Source organism: Meleagris gallopavo, chromosome 1 (assembly GCF_905368555.1).
Source record: "Meleagris gallopavo chromosome 1, MGAL_WU_HG_1.1, whole genome shotgun sequence".
Lineage (NCBI taxonomy): Eukaryota > Metazoa > Chordata > Aves > Galliformes > Phasianidae > Meleagris > Meleagris gallopavo.
The window spans coordinates 188597920-188618150 of record NC_139404.1 but is presented as its reverse complement, the minus strand read 5'-3'; the positions used below and the strand labels follow the sequence as shown (position 1 = coordinate 188618150).

Sequence of the window (20231 nt, the reverse complement as noted above, 5' to 3'; positions counted from 1 at the left end):
GATAACAGTCAAACTGCATAAGGGGTGCACGTTTTGACAATCTAGACTGTCAAGTACACTACTCAAAGATCAGTCAAACTGTAGGAATAGCAGGAGTATTTCTTATGTTTGCTGTGTTTGCATATTTATAGCAGAGATCTGATATTTGAAGAAAGCTGGAGATTATTTTCACGAATTCACCTTATCCTGTAGGTCCTGAATATAAAAATATACATGTACATGTGTACACACACAATTAAAAATATTCACTAGTTTTTTTCGAGATCAGTTTTTTATTGTGATGCTTCTTACTTGCATGGGAAAGTGACTGGCATTAAAGGGATATACACGTTTGGAGTTTCTGTAATAATGCAAATTATGAACAACAAAGGAAGATAACCTGAGAGATCTAGACTTGAAATCATAGTTTTGTTCCCTTAAAAATATAATATTAACTTCCCTTGAGAATGACATGTTCTTAAAGTCTTTAGGTTAAAAAAAGAAATAAACTGGACTGATCCAGGTTGTGTACATTACCTCTTATTCCTGCTCTCCAGGTTGCTAGTGTTGAAACTCTGATCAAGAGTTTGCAACTGTCACATCTCCTTTTAGCTCATGTGGGCTCTACAGTGAACAGGAACAGGTAGTTTGTACATCATTCTTCTCTCTAAACACAAACAGCTCATCCTGAGAGTCTAGAAAGATTTTCAGAAAGCTTAAGACTGTTTTTATCCCTTCTAATTTTGGGGTACAGGTCAAAGGAATAAAGGTATCACACGCCTTTGATTGAGCTCTGTTTGCTCAGAGCTATCAGTTTGCAGCCTATGATTTTTATGGTGATCAAGGTCAGGTTGGACAGGACTCTAAGTAACCGAATCTAGCTGTAGATGTCTCTGTTCATTGCAGGGGAGGTGGACCACGTGGCCTTTAGAGCTTTCTTCTAAATCAGATGATTCTATGATCCTACGATTTTTAAATCCTGTCTTTGATTTCAGAACACACTCTATTTTAAATAACAGCTACCAAAAACAATTACATAGAAAAAAATACATATTTTTTAACCAATTCCACTTCTTTCACATATCAAAACATGTTAATTTTGCTATTTTTCTTCTCACAAAAGGAAGAGTTTGACTTATTTTATCTTGGGAAAAGTGGTGCAGTTTTCATGTTGGTTCCAAACAGAAATGTCCTTACACTGCCTTTGAAAAGCATCATTTGAGCAGATGCCAAACATAGCAGTAGATGTTTGTAAAATGCAGATGAAATCTATATGAATTTGATTGGAAAGTTTTTTTCTAAGGAAAATTGTTTCTTTGCTGGAAATCATATGGGAATTGAAATAGCTAAAGTCTTATTTAATGCCTTCTTTTTATCCCAGCCACTTCAATAAATACTAATTACAAGACATGAAAAGACATAAAGAGAAAGATTTACAGAATATAATGAAATAAATGTAAAAAGGTTTTTTTGGTTGGTTTTTGTTTTCTTCTCTCTTGTGCACAGGCAAAAATACAGAGCAGAATGAAGCTATTCTACACAGTGTTTTGAGATGATAATGGTGTTTTTTAAAGCAGAATTTGTTATGGAAAACATTTAGGCCAAGTTTGGATGAATCAAATGTTTACTGATTGTGCCAGAGTACTGTAACTTCTAAGAGAGATTCTATTCCATTTTGGAAGTACTGATGATTTGTTCCTAGGAAAGTTTGGAAGATGCAGAAGTGTTTTACAAATTTTAATTCACAAAATTTTTAAAAACCTCTACTTTCCAATTCAATCTTTTCTGTATTCTATTTGTTAAAATTGCCTTACTCTACTCAGCAATGCTTTTATAGTAGCTCTGTAAATCAGGAAAAAGTACTCATCTCTGTTTTACAGATAGAGAATGGAAATCCAAACAGACCAATGAAGTAAGAATCACAAAAGAAATCTCTGCCTGATAAGGTATGTAACCCAGGATTCTCAGATTTGAAAACAGTTTTTTCTTCAGTCCGGTATAGTAGTAGCTAGGGAATATTTATGAAGAGAACAAAATAAATAAATATATAGGCAAATGAACAAATAAAACAAAAAATAAATAAACTTAATCTATCAAGATTTTTCTCAGTAAGATATCTTACACACAATAAGCTAAGCATACATATCTTCCTCTGAATAAATAGAAACACCCTGACCTAATGGTGTGGACAGAATTTGGGCACTTGATTTCCACCACAGTTTCATAAAGAGCAAGGAGACATCATAGCTCCATTTAGGTATTTTCTTAATACATCTGTGTTACTTCCACAGCTATGAAGTTTTCTCCAGAGCTAGCTGCCATTTGCACAGAGATGGTACCACACTGTTAGCACAACTGTTAGTTGTGGAATAAAGTATCTCCAGAAGGCCCTAGTTCTCCTTTGCTCGGCAGGGCTGGGCAGCATTTGCAGGAGCTCCCTCAAATGAATCAGATACTCCATCCTCCTCATGCAATGTCTATTTCATTCTTTGTTGGTACTAGTTAGTGTGGGACTAACAAGCACCTTTGTCTTAACACATTTCCCATATCCATGCAGAGACAAATGGACTAGATTGGATATTAGGGAAAAAAAAAAAAAAAACCCTCTGAAAATGTGGTAATGCTTTGCAATTGGCTGCCCAGGCAACTGTTGGAGTCATTGTACCTAAAGGAATTCAAGAAACGTATAGATGCAGCACTTAGGGACACGATTTAGTGGCCAACATTGGTAGTAGGTGGACAACTGGACTAGATGACCTTGGAGGTCTTTTCCAATTTTAATAATTTTGTGATTCTATGAACTATATGTAATTCTTGAGCTACAAACTAGCCTGTTTCAATGATCAACTGAGAAGGTCACAAGAATTATGGATTTCTGTGTAGTTCTGTGCCCAGGAAATCTTGGGCTTTTCAACAGTGTGTCCTGATTTCTACTCTGTGGTGAGAATTAGAACATTAAAAATTCCCCTGGATTATTAGATATTCATTTGGTAATTATCCATAGTAAAATGGCATCCTTCCTCCTGTAATAATTATTGTGGGAACTCTTGGAGAAGAAAACTATCTGTGGATCTGCAAAAGAAAATAAGCAAACAAACAACAAGGACAAAAGAATCTGGCACACTTTGTGTTTCACTTAGAGGAATATTTTTGCCACTTCCACATGCATTCAAGATGCTACTTGAGTTCAGTTGCTTCTAACATGTTTTGTTTTTCCTAATGCTTCAACAACAGTGCTCCCTCATACCATGTTTACTGTTAGGCACCTGCCCACAAAGGATTATCAATTTCTTCTAACCAACATTCACATAGATATTCTCTCTGCTAAATCTCCAAAGTAAACAGAAATTCAGGCTATAACTAAGGGAAATGCTGGCTGCAGAAGTCTAGAAATGTTTTTAAAGACTGTTAAATCATTTAGCCAAAAGAGAACCATTTGAAGTGTGAGTGAAGCAGCTATCAGTGAGATAGCCTGCAAGTATCTGTTGCAATCAATTTTATCCCTCAACATCTATTTATCTTGTGTGTCTTGATTGATATTCAAACGGCACATAGCTTTGCTAGAGATATAAAAATGTAGTGTCAGGATTTCCAAAGATCAAACTAGGATTGAGTTCAGCTTCTTGAAAACAAGTCCTTTCCCCCATTCGTAGATGCAATTTTTCAAGAATTATATATGCTGTGAGGAACTTTGAAGTTAATAAATATTATTGTGTCAAATAAAACAAAATAAAGCTCACTCAGTGAGACAAAGATCAACTTTAGCACTATATAATATATGGCTTTAGCCCCCAGCAGTGATTTCTGGGAATTACAGCAGTTGAAAGAAATCTGAGAGCACAGCAGTGATTTGGATTAAAGAGTATCTAAGCTACAAAATAAAATTATCATTTAAAACAACAACATCAACAAAAAAGTAGTTTATTGGTGAAATAGTTATGTAAATGTTCTTTTAAAACTCATATGAACGAAGGAAAAGCTGTACATCAAAAGTCCTGGAAACAGGCAATTTTAAGATGAATTTTAGAATTAATTGTATTTTTTTTTCTGTCATTTAAATCATATCAAACATAGAAAAGCTTTAATTCTTAATTATATGTGATAAGTTTCCATCTTAAGTCCTCTTTTTGCCGTTTAATTCTATAAGAGTGAAAGCTAGCAACCTCAACTTTCACACCATAACTTTTCTCAAGGTCAGAAAGGAGTATTCCTAAGGAAAATACATCTGCTTAGGAAGAGACATAGCTCCCTGTGAAGCAACAGCTAAAAAAAGCAACACATTTCAACATCTTCAGGAAGGGCAACAAGGAAAATTACCATTTGCAGCTGCATAGAACTTCAGCCACTGTGCATACTTCATTCAAATAAAACAGGAGTGATGTTTTGAAGTTAAAGAAGGTACAAAGGTCGACTAAAATGACAACAAGGAGAGAATCAAGCTTTAAGAAGTCAGGACTATTCAGCTGAAAACAGAAAGCTGAAGGAGATATTTCCAGTATTTAGATTCTGAAGTAGTGACCACTTCTCACAGATGCACTGCATACATTCTAGGGACACTGTGTGAAACTCATTCCAAACAGATGAAAGCAGCTCTTCTTTATTCAATACTCATTGAAATTTTGGAATTTGTTGCTACAGAAGATTGTGATGCAGGCAGCATCAGCAGGCTCTGAAAGGAACGACTAATTAGCAGCAGGACTGCAAAAAGTTATTAAAGAAGACAGATGGGGATTGCCCTCCTAATATATGTTCCAGTGATTGGTAGAAAATGGGGACAAAAGGCTTCACATATTTTTCCTGAGCTTTTTCCTAAGTGTCTTCTATTGCCTCTTAGGCTAAATACACTACTGATCTGATAAAGAAGGTCAGCTTTTATACTACTTTTTCCTGTAGGAAGCCAGGAATTTATCTCCTGATTCCTAAAAAGAAGTCCTAAGGAAAAGAGAGATGAAGTTGTAGCTCTTCAGAGTAAGAGTAAAACATGCACTCAACACTTATAACTGTCAATATTGTCTTATGGAAATGATTTCTTACTAGTTTGGAATTGATCTGAGAATCAATTGTTTATACGAATCAGAAAGTAAAAATAATTACCTCTTATTAGATGTTGTAGAAGGGGACATGGTTTAGTTGGAAAATATTGGTGGTAGGTAGACAGTTAGACTGGTGATTTTGGAAGTCTTTTCCAGCCTTGGTGATTCTATGATTAATGACCATCTTTTATCACTAAGTTTTGTTTTTCCATTATTGAATGAATAATAGTGTACTATTAGAAAAATAAAATAATTATCAACAAGAAAGGTAAAATCAACCAACAATACTGCATAAAGTTTGTGTAAGGAAGAGAAGGCAAAAAGACATTTCATGTTTCATGATACATTGCCAGGACTCTCAGTAGAACATAAAACTCTCCACAAGTATAACATCCTAGGCTACCACTTAACATAACATTATGCTGTTCTGCACCTTTGTTATAGCACTCAGTGTAGTATAGTAAATAGGTGAAAAACAAATGCTTAAATGCTTATATTATGTAAATAGCCAACAGACAGTGCAGAGATTTTGAAAACTACCAGCCTGAGATCCTATCTGCCCACTGTAGGTACCTAAGTTTAGGAGAATAAGATTTCATCTGGAAAATCTTTCTGTGTACTTGATTTCCACATCAAAACAGAGAGTTAAAACACAGGGCTAAGACTTCTTACTAGATAGTGTCTTTGTATTCATGGAGTAAATAAAAAAAATTTATCTGACCGTCTTTTATTCAAACTCAAATTTGTGCTGATACTAATTAGTACCTGTATGGCCAGATTTTTATTTTAACTGTTGCTCTATAAACTTGTTTTCAAACCTCAAAATTGCAGTGAAATGTAGGGTTAAACTCCCATTAATTTTTTCTTCTCACCTGTAACACTTTCAGTCAGACATCAAGCTCAGTAAATATTTGTGTATTTCTCCTACAAAAACTTTTAAATGTTCACATGCTCAGTGTTTAAGTGGTTAAATGTTCAATGATCAAATGTTAAGATGTCTTCAAGTTTACACAAAGTTTAAAATCAGCATACTTTTTTTTTTTTCTTCGTACTGGCACCTGGAGCAGGGTGTTAACAAAGACTTTATGTTATAAATGGAAGACTAGAGGGATAGATAGGGGATTTCAGGAATAACAGTATTTATTCTAAATAAACATATCTTTAGCATTTTAAAATAAGGAAAACAGTTCCTCAGATACACAATGTTATTATGTAATTTCAAAATGGTGTATGTTCCTGATTATTCTGGAATTTATGATTAGACTTAGAGGAGAGTCATTACTATGCTTTACTGAAGAAGAAAAGTCATGTTGCTTTAAAATAAAAAATGATGCACTCAGAAAGAGAATCTATTCTTCTTTTGCAGCTAATGCTATTGTGAGGGTTACAGTGTTGGTAGTCATACAGTGCTGGTCATCTGGATGAGGAGCTGTGAGATATGGTTTAGTGCTTGTGATACCAGTGGTAATGAGAAGATGATTGGACTAGATGATCTTATAGGTCGTTTCCAACCTTGTGATTCTATGATTCTATGATTCTATGATAAAGCAGACTGAATCAAATGCCATCCAAAGTTCAAATCACATGTTCCTTTCCTACTGAATTACATGCCCAACTGTACAGTAAATAACTGTTTAGAGAAAACAGAATGATAATTAAAAATAAAGGACAGATATTTCTCAGTAAATATTTTTGTATATTTAAAAAAAAAAAACAAATAATAATGTAATCACAAATATAAAGCTAGTGAAAAACTATTGAACAGTTTAAAAAAAATGAGCACCAGTTATATAATAAAATTCAGAACATAGATCTAAATCAGAATCATTGTCAAACAGGTGCATATCAAGTAGACACATACTTGAGTCATTTTTGTTCTTTTTGGATCTGTACTTCTTAATCTTTTTATCTTTAATTGCTGTGGAATATATAAATATGCAATAAAGCCATATGTACAAAAGATACTAAATTTGTTGATGCCAAAATGCCTCAGGAGAAGTAAATAAAGGAAGAGGAAAAGTTATCCCTATAGTCTGCAGGCAAACTCTATGTGTTCCAAATGTAAAAGCACACATCAAAGGAAGAATGTAGGGCATGGCATTGCAGTGGCTGCTTCCGTCTTGAAAGCTGTGATTTTGAAATGGTCTTAGCATGACAACAGGTAAGAAACTGAGAAATAATTTTCAAACACAACGTTGTAACTCAAAGGATTAATATGATACTATGATTATAAAAAAGGAAATACTCTGCAGAATAAATAACAAAACCAACCAAACAAAAAAAAAACAAATCAACAAAACACGTACACAAAAAGTCAACATCACAATGTTTTTCAAAGTTATAAGACCTGCTGCAATTCTATGCATAGTCCTGTTTTCCACTTGTTAAGAAGGATGCTGAAACTCTTGGAAAAGATTCTGAAAAAAAGTCACTGTATGACTGATGGACTGGAAAATACACGTAACAGTGAAATAGGGGATGAGATCAATCCAGTTAGCTTATCACACAGACCACAAGGAAAAGTCTCAATCACATGTCATAAGAACCTGTAAGAGAAATATAACTTTGATGATAAACCTTCAGTCTAGAAGATAAACATATAAAAATATCTATTGGAAGGTAGATAAGGTCAGACTAGAAATAAACTATAAGTTGTTAGCTAGGCAAGTACATGATCAGAGGTTAATTTATATGAAAGGACTGAAGTGTTTATTCAGTGATTTTTTTTAGAAAAACATTGCTGATATTGCATCTAGAAAGATGGGGAACATCACTGTTAGCAGCATTCTTCACCCGAAAAAAGAATTTCTCATAATAAAATAACTTCCAGTGGTATTTATTTATCCACTGTGCTACATTATTTGCCATTTCTAGATAGTTTGTAGACCACAGCGATTCTTAAAACTGTCTTTCCTCATCTTTACCAAAATGATGTTGAATAATGAATCTTATTTCATCCTTTTTAATGTTTTCCTGTATCTAAATTGTCATTCTTGTCACAAATACACAATGTTATCCAGCCACATTTGCCTGTCCTCAACAAGGACATCTTTTCCTATCTATCATCCTTATCATTGCTGCAGAACTTATCAATGAGATCAAAATAACTGTCATTCCCACAACTTGCTGATTCTGAGGATTTTACAAGGTGATACAACATATACAGTAAAACAATTTGATATATCTGGCCATGTAAAATATTATCTATAATAAACAAAGTGCAAAATGTTGTATTTGAATTCATATAAACTCATGTAACTTACTTGCATATTTACTGTTATCAAGTCTATCATGTCAGAAGTTGACTATTGATTGCTTACACTTGAACAATAAGACCAACTTTCTGATAATTGCTCAAGATACACTAAATTTCCAGAGCATTCCAAATGTGTAAAAGGCCAGATCTACTCTGGCAATTATCTCATATTCAGTCTAATGGCAAATGACTCCATAAGTGGAGAACAGTGGACTGGAAAGTCATTTCCAGTGAATTCCAATTTCCTGTTCTACAAAAGAAGTAGGATGAATATAGCTCCTCAAAAACAGTTTTTGATTGGAAACATAATGTCAGTTCCATCGAAGTACTAAATCCAGGAAAATGTTTTTGAATAAATTATTATCAAGAAAAAGTTTATGAACAGGTACAAGCCAAAATATCTTGACTGCGTTTTGTTGACTTACCAGCCAGTCATTCACCTGAACCAGTACCACCCTACTGTACTATCATTAATCACAAACTTCCCAATTGGAAACTATACATACCACATATGTACATAATGTGTATACATAAAATCCACATGAAATCTCCATTTGCTGAGAAGATGCCAGCAAGAAAGACGGTTTTCACTTAATTATTTCACCTTATACTGTACGTGGTACAAAACAAAGCTGTGAAGGATATAAATTACATCAGAGTTGGAAAATTAAGACAGAGCTTCTCCTCCGAACTACCATGATGCTATGATTTTGTGTATGCAGATAGAACTAACTCCCTATTTTTCCTCTCCCATGTTATAATGCAATAATGTTATCTTTCATTTCATGGCTTCATCCAAATTCCCAATGGAAAAGTTTTATGTAGCACTTCATAACTAAATTTGGATGTTATGAATCACTTCCTCTTTAGGTAAAATGGTTTTCAAACTCAGTGATTTTCAAGCAACTTTTCTAATAGCCCCAAAACAAATTTTCCTATCTGTTAAAAATTCAAATCTAATTACAATAAGGTTAAACTTGACTATTTAAAAGTATATGTACTACTTTTCCCTGACTACTGCAATAAACTCTTCCAAATTGAACATTTCTTATTTGTTGTTTGCCTTTTGTAAAGAGGATAATTTGAAAACTGAGATTTTAGCTTTCAAGCTTTTCCTAAATGCTCTGAAGGCTGCATGTATTTTTCCCCAATTAAACTTTTTATTCATATATAATGACTTGCCTCCAAGAGTGAATTATCTAAGAACATGCTCATGCGTCACAAAGCAGCGAGTGTTTGATCATCTCATTCTTGGAAGAAGGGAAGTTGACTGTTCTTATACCTAGAAATGAGCTTCATGGAATCCTCAGTTATTTTGAAGTAGCTTGGAGAATACTCAATAAGCACCAGTTCTTTATTTACACATTTTAGCTATTTCTGAACATTAGTGTTATTTCCTAGTAGCGAAGATCAGTTATAGATTTGTTTAACATTTATATGTTTTACAAATACTTAAGCAAAAGCACTCTCCCTTAGATTCATGTGCAAAAACACACATAGGTTAAATGAGGCTTCACTCCTTGTCCGCAGCCAGGTTTAGCAAAAGCATTGTTACTACAGTGTCATTTCCTGGAATAAAACATAGATAAGGACTCAGTATCCTACCTCCAAGAAATGTTCTTGCTGAGAATCCCGATCAGAATAATTTGGACACTTAATTATATGAGGTCATGGTGCATGAGTAGATATAGCAGCAAAGTGACATCCAGCATTTTAGGATTCTGCTCCTATTTCTACCACAATCAGGTAAGGTTTCTTTGCAAATTCTCCCATTACACCATTCATTTATTCTGATGTAAAATGCAGGTATTAAGAGCACCATCTCCTGTAAGGCACCCTCAGATTTCTCAGTAATTATTAACGCAGAAGTTCTATATGTTCACTAATTTTTTTAGCTACCTAAATGTAAACACTTTTAAACTGAAACATGTGTGAAGTTATTGAAAACAGTGGAGTAGAATCCAGATCTTCAGAACATATCTGCATTATATCTGGGATAAGATCCAAGTTCACTGAAAAGAACTGATGGCAGCCCAGTGCCTCCCTCACACATTGATACTACAGTGACTGTGCAGGCAAAGGCAGCAGCCATTATTCCTTCAGCATCAGCTTAAATGCAGCCACAGCTTCATTCAGTACAAGATTTGTCGGATTTCCTCTCTCTTTGAGATGTGATCATGGAAACGGTCTTGATTGCTTAATGTTCCTTAAAATGGTGCTAGCTTAGCTAATCAATGTTATTTTGTTGTTAAGCAGGATATTTTTCCTTTCTGAAACAATATTGATTACCTAATTACTGCCATTAAAAGCACCCCAAACCGACACACATTTAAGGCAGTGATAGCACAGCTGCTATTGAAACTCTCACCAGTTATACTATTCTATTTCTACTCAGTTTGCAGAGCTTCTCTATTTTTAAACAAATTCAATTCACTCTCTGTCCTAATATTTAGCAACTTTTCCCTTCCAACTACCACTGACAGGCAGTGCAAAGTTAACAACGAGCAATAGGATGCAACAGCTTGTTCTGGAAAGCAGTGATACAAGACACAAAGAAAGGGATGTGGAGTTGGATATAGACACAGCACCTGTTTCTAATTTTTAAGTGCAAAAATTAATTCCACCTCATTCAAACTTATTTTAGAAAGCAATTGACAACCGGAGAAATTACAAAATTGGCAGGAAACTAAGAATTGGGCATTGAGAATTAAGAACTTCAAACTGTGAATTAGAATATATATGTGTATCCTTATATATATTGCTGTTGCATCATTAGACTCTACAGCTGTATTTATGCTTATTGAAGTATTCTTCTGTTTATATTTAGGCTTAAAATTACACATACTTAAAGATCTGATACCTCCTTAAAAGGGAAACAGCCAACCTGTCTACCTTTGTAATCATCTGAGGTTTAACTGGATATTCAAAACTCTTGTAGGATTTGTCCTAAATGATATATCATCCTCTTTTTTCTTACTTTTCACTGTGAGTTAAAAGTGAATGGTATCAAGCAATGTACATACGATTGTATCATATATCTACATACTTTGGTGTGTGCATGTTCTTTCATGTATGCTATGTTATATTTCTGCATCCTCCTTTTGGAACATCTCTGTGTAGATAACGGAGACATAATATATTTTGAGTTAGTGCATTGCATTTATTATAAACAATAGGTTCACACAGCAGACACAACATGCAAAAAACATATATTGTATAGCATCAGACAAGCTTCTAATTCTCAGCTGCAGCAATGATGGGATATGTACATGGCCAGCATCAGTCTCATGAAAACCCAGTGACTCTTAGAAAAAAAAAAAAAAAGGTAACACTTTGAAGAATCTAGGGAAAAAAAAAAAAAAGAGGAAGAGTTTTTCCCACTATATGGCATAAGAAATAGAAGGTATTGTGATAATTCAAGGAAGCATTTCAGATCAGCTAAGGTTCCAACTCTATAAATAAATATCAATGGATGCCTCTTGCTTATGCAGCTTAGCATTATAGCTTCACTAAGTTTTCATGCCTGCTGCTTTCTGTTGGCTTCTGAGAAAGACAGAAAGCCCTGCATACGTGGATCATACTTTGCTGCCTCAGCATTGTACACTCCAGCAAGAGGGACTGAAGAGTCCTTGTAAGCAGCATGAAGAGCCTGTAAGCAGCCTGAATATGACCCTGAAGGACAAGATGGAACACAGAAATATAGAAAAATAGTTGAGAAGAAGAAAGGAAAACTGGAAAGGTTTGCAGCTGGATCATGCTAGTAATTACACAGTTCCTGCTATTCAGCCTCAGCAGTGGCTTTCTATATAGTCATTAAGATCCATTGGTCGATAAGCAACATTATAGTCACTAAACTGATTTAAATTGGATGTAAATTTATTTCAGTTCGTATAAAATCTTCTGATTTTTAATTTTTGTCTTTGCTGGAAGAAGTTAAGGAAAAGCATTATTCTACCATAACATGACAATGTTTTCCTTTGATACAAACACACACATGACTGATACCAAATAATTCATAGTACCATAAAAGGGGATGGGGGAGAAATGAGGACAAAAAAAAAAAAAAAAAAAAAAAAAAACTGGAAACTGTTATGTTTCTTTTTACTTGGTATAATTTTTCCTGCCAAGAATGGACTGAAGCTCAAGCCACTTCTTGCTATGGTACCTGGCATGCTGCCTCATTTGTTCCTGCTCCCAAGCAGCATCAGCATGCTGGCTGCAATCTACTTCAAAAACAAGTGGGGTCCAAAAATATCCTACTCTCTAAACAGGTTGTATATGTGTGTGCATGCCTGCACGTGGGATTTATGCAAAAATCTTGTAAAAATATTCTGTTTCATCAAAAGTCTCATTTACATACATTTCTTGGACACTGTAGAGGCTGATTAACATGACGTATCGCAATTCAGAAGGAATGTTGACTGAAGCATTTTAGGAGCTTGGGATGCAGGAACATAAGGTAGATAAGCATATGGAGCTCAATGAATGAAACAGTAGGCTGCCTATTCTGCTTTGATTTATGTTCTTCAACTTGTTAGTACTTGATGGCTTTCTGAGATAAAAACTTATTCTAGAAAAAACCTAGTTCAATGAAAAAATTGTTAAAGAGCTTTCTTCATACATTTTTTATATGGCCAACTACATCTTCCATCAACTTTAATAGATATGAGGATTTAGAATGTCATAACTTACCTCTATATTTGAAAGTAGATTGATGTTAAGTTTTCCCATCTTTTATTTAATTCCTGTTATGTAATTTGGTACTGATACTTGGTCACAGTCATACAATATGGAGATTCAAATAATCGCTCCCTTACTGCATTCTGCATCATAAAAGCAACGCAAATGCCACTCTCTTGACAAGTCCAGATCTCCAGTTAGTGGAAATGCATGCTAGTAGCCTTTCTGAAAGGAAATCACCGTATGCATTATTCACACTGCTATAACTCAGCAACTTTCCAGCAAGGAAACAGTATTTCCCTGCAGTGAATTACTCCAACTCACATTCAGCAACACCCACAGCAGTTATTGGTTTCCATGGGCTGATAGTTCAGAGTACAGAGGACAAAGAGGAAGATACTCACCATCCTAGTGTCAGATGATCAGCTGGTGGGAGACCAAATTTCTTATTATTATGGCATATGAGTGTGCTTTTACTTTTATGCACAGAATACTATGCTGTTTTTTGTTGTTGTTGTTGTTGTTCTTTGTTTGGTTGTTTTTTAGCAATATCTGTTTTATTTGTATTTGTTTGTCTGTTTTAGGGCAAATATTTAATAACTGCCACCCACACATTCTTCCTGGGAGTCGTAATTTGCAAATACTGGAATAGTTCTAATGGAACAGAATGAGACAGAATAATGATCGTTGGATCAGTTAAGAGCTACTACTCATTTCTGTGACATGGTTCTTTCTAAGATTTTTTATTTTCTGTCAGAATATGATTTAACAAGGACCTTCATTAAAACAACTTGTGATGCCTTAAACTCTATGTACACCTATGGAGTGTATCCAGGCAGAGGCTTTTTCATTTCCAGTAAATTCAGCCATTAATTCATAAATATTTGGGTTCAAAAGTCAAATATATTTTGCAGCATTTCAAGGTAGGCTGTGATTGTCCTAACTCTGACACCATTAAAATATAGATATACCTAAAAGTCAAGCAGTTATCCCATAAAGTAAGTACTAAGATTACCTCTAGGTCAGTAGAGAGAGAGAGGCTTTCTTTGCTCTGAAGCTCTCACTGAAGGAAGATCCACATCTTTCATACGTGTTTTCATTGGCCCCATGTCTACTTTGTAGTATGAAGCTAAGCTCCCATTTGAGCCAATAATGTTTTGGTCAGTACAGTTAGCAAAGCCTAGAAAGCTATTTAGCTGACCAGACAGATTTTTTTTTAATTATTATTATTATTATTATTATTATTTAGGAGTAATCTGAAGCTGCATAGTACAATTGGCTTCTGATGGGAAGTTAGCCCTGGCATGCAATGCTCTCAATGGTTTGCAGCTGTCCAGAGGGAAATTTTTAGCTCTATTAGGACACCTAGAGGTTATCTAAAACATTTTTGCAATGTTAGCAAGTATGATACAAGACTTATGGGAGACTCCTTCCTTCTGCTGGAAGCTAAGTGGGGTTTCCTTAAACTTCCAAAATATTACCAGATAATTACAATGAGAATCATAGAATACTCTGAATTGGAAAGGACTCAGAAGGAGCCAATCCCTGACTCCACATAGGATCACCCAAAATTCAAATCATATTTCTCCAGCAGTTTTGTACTGTGATCACTTCCATGGGGAATCTGTTCCAATGCCCACCACCCTCCTAATACCCTATCTGAACCTAACACCTAACACAAACCTGAATTAGATAACTCAGTCTTGTCCTGTACCTACCATATCTGAGGTCTTCTAGAAGGGGAGCTCCTACATCAGATTTTGGAAGAAAAAGAAAAAAAGAAAAAAAAAAAAAAAAAGCATTTCAGAAAAGCAGGAATAGAAAAGATTAGACAAAGGTGAGCCTGGATCTCACCTGCATCTCCTATTCCTGCTCTTTGAAATACGGTATACACATAACTCAGAGCAGTACAGGGTAAGAATTACCAGTAATCATAACAACTGGACTAGATGATCTTAGAGGTCTTTTCCTATCTTAATGATTCTAGGATTGTATGAAATAAAAAATAAAAAAATAAAAAAAAAATCTCTCATTGCTTTCAAGTATTTAATGCAGAGATTGGAGTCAATTTTACTATTGCCTTTTCTCCTTCTACACAGAGATTTTCTATGCAAGGTTGTAAAAGACAACTGAGAAAGAGAATTCAACTTCCTTCATCTCCAGAGTATTCCTTAACGTGGTAGTAGACTACACTTATGGGAGATGTGAATTTAAGCACACAGGCTAAAACTCAGATCTCACACAGTAAGGAAAAGCATTCTGTTTATTTGCCATTATGAAAAAAACAAGCATGGTCATACTGCAAGGAGAACTACAGATGAAGCTAGTATAGCATTGGTCAGGTCTGAGACTTTAGGATTCCCTGGGGACTTGACTGCATTTGAATGGCTATTGAGCCTGGATAATTAAGCTCTAGATGGGCTCTCTGAGGAGCCTAGAAGGCTATGCATTCAACGTGAGCATCTACTGATAACAGAAACCTATAGATAACTCAAAAGGAACAGGTTAAACAGGGAAATATGTAAAGAGTTTACTTATGAGCTTAAGCAGCCCTAGGAAGTGGAAGAATTGTATCAGGACTTGGATCTGATTTTCTTTAAATGCTGATTTTAGCTTTAATTAGATATATTCTACGCATGAGAGAAAGAAGAAAAAGAGCGGGGCTTGCTGATCTTCATTCCTCTAGATGTACATGTTGTAAACTCACTGACTAGCTTGCAAAATGTAACAATCTGTGGCAAAGTGATTGAGAAGTTATGGAGATAATTCAATTAAATGTATTTTCACTTTTTTTTTTTTTTTAATGTAATTTATGTCAAGTAGGACGGAATTTGAGAATAAAAGAAGTCATAAACATTGCCTAAACTTGGTTTTCTGGCAAGACTTCTGCCAAGGAAGAAGTATATCTTTACTAAAGTATATTACTGTGGCTAGTCTGTGGATACCTGAGCTTAATACTGCTAGCAGCTTCTGGACTGTTTCCTTGAACTATGCAGTAGTTGTATTTCTCCATGAATATAAGCCTCTATGTTTCCATTAACAGAAGCGTAGCAAGGGTGAATACAGTTTGTGAAGGGCTCTAAATACAAACTTTTGCGTCTAGGGTAGAAAGGAGATGAAGATTCATGGCAAAATTATTCAGGTCTGAGGCTTCCACTCTTATTTATTGCCCAGAGCACAGGAAGGTACCCACCAGGTCCTACCGTTCAGCTCACCATGCTCGTTGTCACCACTGGGTGTCTCACTGCCTCACTTTCAGGAAGGTGAAGACAGGAATGACCCTTCTTGTGGCTACGTGAGGACGGAGGAACAAATTCAAGCGCCAGCATCAGTTTACAAAAAGATAGGTTTTGGAACTGTAAGTTACGGGGGGAACACAACTACTCGATCTCCAAGCCTAGAAAAGATTGGCATGTGGACAACACTGAATAGGAATTTGAAAGTTCTGCAGAGAATTTCTGCCATTTTTGCAGCCTCATTTTCTAAAATAATTTCTACCTAAAAGTGTAGCTCAGCACAGTGAAAACCTGCTCTTCCTCAAGGAAGTTGATACTATTGCCTGTTGTATGTAAATCATCTGCTTTGGTTTCATGCTGTCATGGCACCGTGAACTCACATGGAATGCTGTTAAAATTCACATCGACTCTACTGATCATGCAAGCAGCTAATTAGCTCTGAAGGAGTTAACAGTGAAAAGTTCTTCTGAAGGCAGAATATGCCTGCAACCATATATTTTTATGACATTACTTTGCAAAAAGGAAAAAAAAAAAAGCTATCATATCAAAATGGTGTTAAGGAAAGACACATTCAACATGAGAGTAGTAGCCAGGGGAATCTTAAAGTTAATCCAGCGTGTTGCTGCAAAAAGGCTTGCCATCTGGATCCTAGTTTGCTACAACGTTGAGGCTTTGTGGCATTTTCTTCCCTTCATCTTCATTTCCAGCTATCATTCATTAGAGAGCTGAAAAAGCTGTGCTCTCTGTGGAGAGCTCTCCAGCCTTACAGCACAGACTGATAGAAGACCCTCTCAGAAATCCCTGTTGAAGTATGTAAATACACAACTATTTCCTACAACTCTTCAGTCTCTGTGTCTCTATCTCTGTAATTCGCAAGTGTCAGCATGCTATGAAAGCACACAAAAGCAGGCTGCTTTTTTTCCCAGGTATAAGGATGGATGCTCTGTCATCTTCATCAATCATTCCAGATCCAAATAATCTTTCACATGCCATTTCAAAAATCTTCATTACCTCTGGTCTCACAGCAGCTAAAGGTATCTCTTTGCATAAAACACCTCGAGACACTAGAGGGCCGGTCAGCTTGCAAAACGTAGTGCTGAGAGACCGTAACTTAACAAAACGCATCTCAGCCTCCTCATGCCAGCTCCAGCTAGCAAGGCAGCATAAGAAACGCATCAGCAGTTTTATATGATCAACAAATCTGCTTTGAAGAGGAGCAGGGTGAGATGGCCAAGAGGGTGAGATGAATTACTCTTCCTTCTGCATAAGGGTCAGAAGGGAGGCAGCATGGGGGCTGAGCATGGGTGTGTTAAAGCAGCCAAGGAGAGCTTATTTATCTCTAACAGAATGAAACAGAGAAGTTTGGGGAGGTGTTGGGCTTTGAGGTTTTTTTTTTGTGTGTGGTTGTGTTTTTTTTTTGTTGTTGTTGTTGTTGCTGTAGTTATTTGTTTGTTTGCTGTTTATATGTTTGGTTTTGTCTTCCTTGGCTTTGATGGAAGGAAGGATAGAAGGTGGTTGCTCTTAGATACCTTCATCTGTCATTGCACACAGGCAGGTTTTTGTGCCTGGTAATTGACAAGAAAAATTCTCAATTTTGACTGTTTTTCTTGGAATAAAACTGAGCTTCAAAGGAATGGGTCCAGGTCACGAAAATTCTAACCATACCAAGGGAAAATGAGATTTTACACCAGTTGGCACCCGTGTAACCAACTTCAGTTCACGTAAACAACTTCCTCCTGATTTCAGGAAGGTAATCTGATTTCCTATCCCTGCAAACAGAATTCAACCCATCAAGTTGTTTTCATCACATTTAAGTGCACCTTTATGCCTACAGTCCCTATCACAAGCCACAGCATGCAACAACAGGAAGAAAAAAACACCCAAATCAACACAAAACAAAACCAGAAAGTTTGCATTAAACGCCAGGCTAATTCAGATGGCATTCAAAATGAAGACAGATGAATGGAAAAGCAGTTTTTCTCTGCCCCCTTCCACGAGGAGGAGACAGTGAATGACAGCCCACTGCTGGCTGAGGGTTGGAGCATCCTTGCCACCCTGGGCTGACCTTGGCGCTGGAGAACAGCACTGTCCAGCCTGACCGAGGACGAGCTGCCCTGGGTAGTCAGAATCTAATTACACAGAAGCCATTGCAACCTAGGATGATTTAGTTTTTTTTTTAGTGATATAATTCTGGACACACATAGACAGGCACACATGCTGCTTCACTGTTTTCAAGACAATTCTACTACCTGCAGGGGAGGACCATCTCTGCTGCTTGTATAATTTTGACAGATTACAAATGGGAATTTTCCTGGGGGGAGATTAATCAAATCACTTTCTGCCCTTACAGTACAGCGAGTACAGTGGGCTTCTCTGACCTTAGCAACATCCCGGAATAACTTTTCATTCAAATACAGGACATACCAAGTCAGCATTTTATCATAACATAAGCAATGTCTTGGAGACATTCAGAAGCAAATGTGTAGCATTCAGGCAATAATGTCCCATGAGAAAACAGTGTCTAAACTGCACTTTATTGTCACCATTGATGACCTGTTAGCAAAAGAATCCACAAGTATAAGCAACAGATCAAGTTGGCTGTAAGTAAATGAGAGATGCTGACAGATCTTTACTGCAGAGCACGTAGATCTGTATCAAGTTTATATCAGGAAGCATTCATACGCTGCTTATCAAAATATCTCAACCTGCCAAACTCTTTTATCTAAGTTCCCACCCCCTTGAAAAGTCAGAATTATCATAAAAAAATATATATCTTTGGAATAAAAATCCAAACAGGATGAATATTCATTCTCTTCACAGCTGTTACATTTATGGAAACGCAATAACAGCAAACTTCTTGGATTTGGCAAAGAGTTTGTACCAGATGAATGCATGCCAGTAAAAGAACTTAAGTGCAATGAAAAGCTTGGCTCACTCCTCTTTTCTAAGGAAGTGTGTTGTAGTCCAGAGTAAGAAAGTTAATGAAAAACACTTTTTTTTTTTTCTTTTTTGTAATTTCAAAACATGTATGCAAATTTCAGCTAGCAGCACATGCATAGATTATGTCTAATAAACACATCAATTTGAAAGCAACCTTCCATGTCCGTAGTTAAGGAACCGCTGACTGGAAAGGTTGCCTCAATGGGAATAATAGCATTCTATTTGCTTGAGATACGAAATGCAGCCAGTTGTCATCTTCCCTGAAACTTTAATCCAGTCACATAATATTGCCCCTTAACAAATGATCTGCATCATTTACTGAGGGAAAAAAAAAAAACAAAACAAGAAAGGTACGTGGCTGTTTCTATTGCTAGAGACATGCTCCAGCAGCCCACCGTGGAAAGCTGCATAGACCAGGAATGACTGCAAGTGAGATGCACAGAGAGAAACACTCAGCACAAGACATAAGGTAAAGAAAACTGCAACATACCTTCAGCAGTGTGCTCCTTCCTTCCCAGCCAGACGGTTCTCAAGAACATACACTACTGATGGGACGAGGAAAGTAATTGTAGGTGAACTGGTAATAAGTAGATGCATGAAGCCAGATGTGACAGCCGGGTGTCACCAGGTCCGTTTTAAACTTGCCTCCAGTGCTGTCTCCCAGTTCCTCCAGACAGAATCAGACAGTTGCTGCTAGGATCAGAGCTGAAGAAGCAAGGGTGCTTTTTGACTGCAGTTGCTAATGCTCCACTTTCAGGGAAAGCGCAGAAGTATGTGTGTGCCTGCACTAACTGCACACACTCATCAGCCTGCTACAAGCAGGGAGATGTGATATGCATACTGAAAGAGCTGTGCAGGGAGGAGTAGTTCAGAAGCACACCCAAGCCTGCTCTGCCTGTAATTGCACCCTACTGACCTCCCTGGGCTGCATCACTGCTGGATATTTCATCAATAAGCCTATCAGTCAATAAGCAATAGAACTGAATTGTGCATCAGGAGGGAAGAGGAGGGGATAAAGGCAGCTCCAAACCTTCATGCAGCAAACTTTCAAGACAGCTGTTTTACATTTCTCTGTCCTTAACATTTCCTCTTCAAATGCTGTGGTCC

General features: G+C 36.3%; 1 long non-coding RNA gene across 2 annotated transcripts in view; it reads right to left on the bottom strand.

The window, feature by feature from the left end:
* Window positions 1-20008, bottom strand: part of LOC146545836 (uncharacterized) — a 503527-nt gene extending 483519 nt beyond the window's left edge. For both annotated transcript variants that reach the window (XR_014881296.1, XR_014881295.1), the window contains exon 1: window positions 19615-20008. This is a non-coding gene — a long non-coding RNA (uncharacterized LOC146545836). The remainder of the gene's footprint in view (window positions 1-19614) is intronic.
* Window positions 20009-20231: the final 223 nt, after the last annotated feature.